The following is a 5,887-nucleotide window of genomic DNA, read 5'->3' on the forward strand; positions in this document are numbered from 1 at the left end:
AGGGTAGATACAATGACTCCATTACTCATCACGCGCCGCTTCGCTCGAAAAAAAAAAGAAAAAAAGAGAAAAAAACCTGCGCGCCGCCTTCGCCGTGAAATGCGCCCTTCCACGTACTGCACTGGCGTGTGCGTTTCTAATAGGCCAGTTGTCTGTGCGCGGTTACAACTGTGCATATGCGCGCCAGGTCCGCGCCCGCGCGTTTCCATTTCGGGAAACCCCGCGCATAAAACACCGCGTGCAAGAAGCTCTGCATGCAACTGCCGCTGCTTCGGTGCGCCTTCATTGCGAGGTCAACGCATGCCGCTCTCTTCGAAGGCGCGGCGTCATACAATAACCTGGACGAGGACGGTTTAGTTGCGATTGGACGGGCTCCTCCCGCATTCTGTTGATTGATGGCCGTTTTATAAGCGCCTATAATGTGGTCTCTGCTCTGCGCCCCGAATGCGCGTCTTTAATATCGTTGATGGTCTCCAAGTTGCTCGGCGCTGTGGAACCGTGACTATAGTAGCTATCGAGGGGACTGCTGAGCCTATTCCCCGAATAAACGCACCCTGTGGTAGAGAGCCTTGCATCCCCATGTACTTTCTAACACACAACTATTTTTATTTATCATTGAACAGAACATCTCCGCTATAGTTGGTGATGGTAGAGTTACTGTACATGGTCCTTGTAGGTCCAAGGCGAGAGCGGGCACTAACTATTAGTCACCGTGTACGATTAAAAAAAATTACACATCATCTCCCCCTACGGGCAACCATGGTGGATGCGAAAGCATCGCGGGTGTGTGCATCGAGTTTCCGTTTCTCTTATGTGACTTATCAGACGGTGGTTGTCGAGGCGTTTGAATTACCGTTGTCGACGCTGACATACTCGTTCACACCGGCGACTACCAACGGTCGCGCGACCGTTTGCGACTGGCGGTCAAAAAGCGACTCAAAGCGACCGATGTTCACACATGCGTGCGACCTATATATGTCGCCACATAAAATTCACGTCTGCTCGTATATAGTTCGCATTGCTATTGCCCCGTAAATAAGGTGACGTCCTGTTCCTGCGCATGTGATTGGCTCAGAGCTTTGCGACTGCAGTCGCGCGACTGAAAAATCGAGCAGTGAACGACTGAGACAAAGCAGTCGCTTTGCGACCAAAACGGCCATTTGCGACCGTTTGCGACCAGTCGCTTTGCGACTAACTTAGTCGCGCGACCGTTGTTAGTCGCCGGTGTGAACGAGCCTTTATATACGAGCGCACAGCTGTGGCGGAGAGAGAGTAACGGGAGAAGAGAAACGAAGCGGAGGCAGCGCTCACGCCATCCCACCTCCTCGCGCTCACGCGAGGAAAGGGGGGAGAGTTGGCGCATGCGCAGTATGGGTGCGGACGCCACAGAACGGACACTGCCCCGAGCATAAGATGCTTTCGCATCTAATAATCGTACTGGTTTCTTCTGGTGCAGAACACCAGAAACGTGTTGGGTCAGGAGATCGGAGCATGACATAGATGCCAGGGGCCCTGTCCTACACCTCCGCCGCTGCCACTTTTCGAAAATATCTGCCCTAACCCACCGTGATAGCTTAGCGAGTGACTGCTAAGCTCGAGGGCGCGGGTTCGTTTCCCGAACACGGCGGCCACATTTCAATGGGGGCGAAATGCACACAACACATGTGTACTTAGATTTAGGTGCACGTCAAAGAACCCCAGATGGTCTAAATTAATCCGGAGCACCCCACTACGACTTGCCTCATGGTGATATCGTGGTTTTGGCACGCCCCGCACGGTGGTCTAGTGGTTATGGCGCTCGACTGCTGACCCGAAGGTCGCGGGATCGAATCCCAGCCGCGGCGGCTGCATTTTCGGTGGAGGCGAGAATGTCTGAGGCCCGTGTACTGTAAGAACCCCAGGTGGCGAAATTTCCGGAGCCCTCCGCGCTCTCTCATAATCATATCGTGGTTTGGGACATTAAACCCCCAGATATTATTATTATGGTTTTGGCACATAAAGCGCCAGCAATTTTAAATATCTGCCCGATCATCACCGATTTACTAGTTTGTTGAGCTTTATCAAAGCCTAACAACTATAGTATCTTGTGTTTTGTTGGGCTTAATGGGTTCTATATGAGGGCGTCGTAGGGTGTGCAACGAAATATTTTTTTTCTACCTTCTGGGGTCCTTTAAGGCGTGGTACAATGCATGATAAACATGAGCATTCTTGTTTTGCATCTTAATCGCAAAGTAACCGGCGCGCACTGGATTCGAACCCACGACCTCGTGCTCTGCAGCGCGACGCAGCCACCGCAGTGGACCAGTTATAGTCATTATTTATCTTTTTGTGCACCCGAAGTGTAAAAACGGAGGTTTATGGTTGATTTCGTATTAACATGGTCGATATATCTCATTGCTTATCGTTTGGCCACACTGGCACCGTCTATATCTCTGCGTCAGAATCCCAACTTACGCTTTGTTCTCACAGCGACGCTTCTTTATTGTCAAATAGTATCTCGCCCAGAAGCGCCACTCCCACTTGAAGTCATGCGTCCAAATCAACTGCAACGATAAGCGTTGCTCCCGCCACACTCCACCTCCCTGGGACGAGCCGTGCCTTGCAGTAATGCTGCCACTCGTTTTGTGTGCGTGCTCGCACGTTTATCGCGCTCTATTTCAGCTCCCCAGCAAGTTTGTAGTCTTGTCAGTGCGTCAACGGCGGGAAAGGCTGCTGCAGCACTTTACCCTGTTGCCAGCGTGTCATATCGATAAGCACACGTTTGAGAGTAATCAAACAATTTTACTGCGAGTAGCATCACTGATTGAAATCTTAACGATCCAGTGTTATGTTAGACAGGTTGTAATTATCCCGTAGGTTACAAGTCTTCTCTCTTTCTTTTTTTTTTTCGCCCGTCTACTTCATTTTCCCTTTCTCCAGTTTGGGACAGCAGATCGGACGACTCTTTTCTTCGGCTAACCTCAATTCCTTTCCGGTCTCAATAATCTTGACCGCTACCCGCTTCAGTGGTCTGGTGATTATGGTGCTTGACTGTTAATCCAAAGGCCGTGGGAACGAATCCCATCCACATTTTCGTGGAGGCGAAATTCTAGAGGCCCGTGTGATTATATATATTCAGGTGCACGTTAAAGAACCCCAGGTGGTCTAAATTTGCGGAGCTCTCCACCACGGCGTCTCTCATGGTCATATCGTGGCTTTGGGACGTAAGACCACAACTATTATAGGTTTGACCAGTGGCACTTCTTTCCTCTTTTCATAAAGCCTGCTTTTGCCTTCTCATGCTCTCCTCCTAATCATTCTTCATGTCACTCAGGGAGGTATGTGATGACCTTTCCATTTCTGTACCTTTTTTGAAACTATATCGACTAAAAAAAAAACTAAAAATCATTGCACCGATGAAAGAACATTGCTCAATTTTCTTTCTTTTTTTTTCACTTCTATCCTATGTGCTTCTGTTCGTGATCAGAACGGAGGAGTTTTATTACGCATAACCGAAGTGAAAACAATGCACGGTCGGGAAACCAGGACACGTTGTGAGTCGTGGAGGGACTCTCCCTGTATAGCGTATCGGTGCGCAAAGTTCGTGGTTGCTATCTTATGCGTATTGTTGGTGTTGATGTGATCGGGGGTCTGCCCATAGGACCGGGGAGCAGCCAGGCCTCAGGGAGAAGTCGAGTTCAGGAGCCGGAGTTGATAACAGTAACGTTTATTTTACATGTCGTTTTGGTAGCGTATCGTAGCGTCGTCTAGCGACGCTGCGTCGCGTCGACGTAGCCTCGACGTGGCCTGTCGAAGCCTCGTCGTAGCATAGCCTGCATGGAGCGTCTCGACGCTCGCGTTATAACGCCTGGGCCTTCCCAGGATTCCCTGCTGGAGGAAACAATCAAGTCCAAGACAGTCCAATCAAAGATGTTGTCTTCATCTCCGCCCACTAAGTAAGCACCGCCTCCTTCGCACTCCGGGAAAGAGAGAAGCGGCGCACCTGGACGACGGGCAGTCCCGGGAGGCGAACAAGACACAAAAGACACTATACACACCAAGAAGGGATCTCGGCGGTACACATTCCCGGAAACGGGCTACGTTGTCAGGTGTGCTGTCAGGTGCAGTCGTTCCTTGCCTCGGAGCGCCGTCGGCGCAGCGGACGGCCAGCTCCTAGTCGGGTCGCCAGGCCACAAAGGAACCATACACACAATGAACGGATTGCTGCTGTACACATTCCTGAAGACTGGCCGCGATGTCAGATGTGTTGACAGCTGCAAACCTCTCCTTGCCTCGATGTGTCGCCTTATCTGGTGCGTTTCGGGGAACGTTGAGGTCGAAGAAAGCAGGGCTGATGCCGCCATACCATACTGAGGATCCAGCGGCGCCAAGCCGTGAAGTCCGATCATAACAGTGTCTGCACTGACTTCAAGTACAGGCGTTCATGCCAACTAGCCCACATTTCTACTCTGCTGACGGTAGAAGGGAACATGCGGCGTGCAAACGAATGCGGCGACCCATGGGTGTCGTTAGCGCGTTACGAAATCCGCGGCAAAAGTTCGCGCACAACTGGGCAAGCATCTGCAGCGCCTCGCACCGTGCAAGTCTCGACCGCCGGCGCTAACGAGATGCGGATGCGCCCACCCTCTTAAAAAGAAAAAGAGTAGAAGAAAGTAGCCTGCAGGTGAGCATAAGAACACTGAGTGCGTTCTAACTTCTCGGCCAGGGATTCTCCGAAGACCAGGAAAAGGCTCTGGCACGCCATCGGAAGCAGTTCGAACGAGGGCAGTGACCTCCGATAATTATACAAGACGGGAAAAGAAACCTAACAAGGAGAATCACGCGGCTACGACGAGCGTGCTTTCGGCCAGTCTTTTTTTTTTTTTTCCCCGCTTTTGTTACTTCATGCGGGGAGTTAAAGGACGCGTAAAAGCAAATAGGAGTAATGAACGACCTCTCCCTTTCCTTCGTAGAGGAGCTCTCTGCTTCTGGGATCACGCCTGCAATCCGCTGGGGGTCGAGGATGAACAACCCGCCGCACGCAAGGCGAATGGTGAGAGTGAAATAGGACTGCCTCGCGTGGATGGGGCATTAGCACGTGGCCAACTCGTTTCGCTGAAACGCAGCTAATGCTCTCATTTGGCTGCCGCCGAAACCGGCAATAATTTTGCGGTTAATGAAGGCGATAAAGACAAAAGCAAACATCACATTATATAGACCTATCTGGCACCCGTATAATTCACAAACTGTGGACACTGGAAGACGAAACCTCACTCAGTGATCTCTATTAAACCCTAACTGGCGCGAGCCGATTTGATTTTATGTCTGCGAACTTCGTCAGTGACGAACAGTTCCTTAGTAGCTGAAAAATAATTACTGACGTTATAATCCTAGTAACGTACTATAAATAAACATTGCACTCTGCGCGTAATCTGGCTACAACGCGCAGAAAACGGCCGACGAAAAGGGCTGAAAATCAACAAATATTGGTTTTTACTTGCTATCCGTTTAATGAAGCAGCACCGCGGCACTCATCCGTCCCTCAGTGTGCTGCGGTTAGCCTACGCGCGACCAAGCTTCTAGAAACAAGCGCGCGAAACTTCTTCCGTCAGTTGAGTAGACCGACGGAAAAGCGCGGCGCGAGGAAACAATTTCGAAACCTCGGGAGGGTCTGAGGTCACTCCCGTCCTCACGCAACGGGGAAAGTTTGGCGGCACTTTCTTATCGTCCGGAACCTGCAACTAAATTGGCCCGTGTGACAAGGCAGGAGCGGGGCAAAACGCGCCAAGCTGGCCAAGCCAGCGAGCGTTGAGCTGGTTGAGCCAGCGGGCGACGAGCGAAGGGAAGGAAACACGTCAAGGAAGAGAGCGGGAAAGCCTCCCTCGCCACTTTTCTTTGTCGTTCATCT

General features: G+C 51.1%; 2 protein-coding genes across 16 annotated transcripts in view; both read left to right on the forward strand.

Moving 5' to 3' along the window:
- LOC119388044 (histone deacetylase 4) overlaps positions 1 to 5,887 on the forward strand; it is a 552,121-nt gene that overhangs the window by 392,527 nt on the left and 153,707 nt on the right. The gene's annotated exons all lie outside the window — the stretch shown is intronic.
- Positions 1 to 5,887, forward strand: part of LOC119388046 (dnaJ homolog subfamily B member 6) — a 351,281-nt gene that overhangs the window by 36,726 nt on the left and 308,668 nt on the right. The gene's annotated exons all lie outside the window — the stretch shown is intronic.

This window comes from Rhipicephalus sanguineus, chromosome 3 (assembly GCF_013339695.2).
Source record: "Rhipicephalus sanguineus isolate Rsan-2018 chromosome 3, BIME_Rsan_1.4, whole genome shotgun sequence".
In the NCBI taxonomy this organism is placed as follows: Eukaryota; Metazoa; Arthropoda; class Arachnida; order Ixodida; family Ixodidae; genus Rhipicephalus; species Rhipicephalus sanguineus.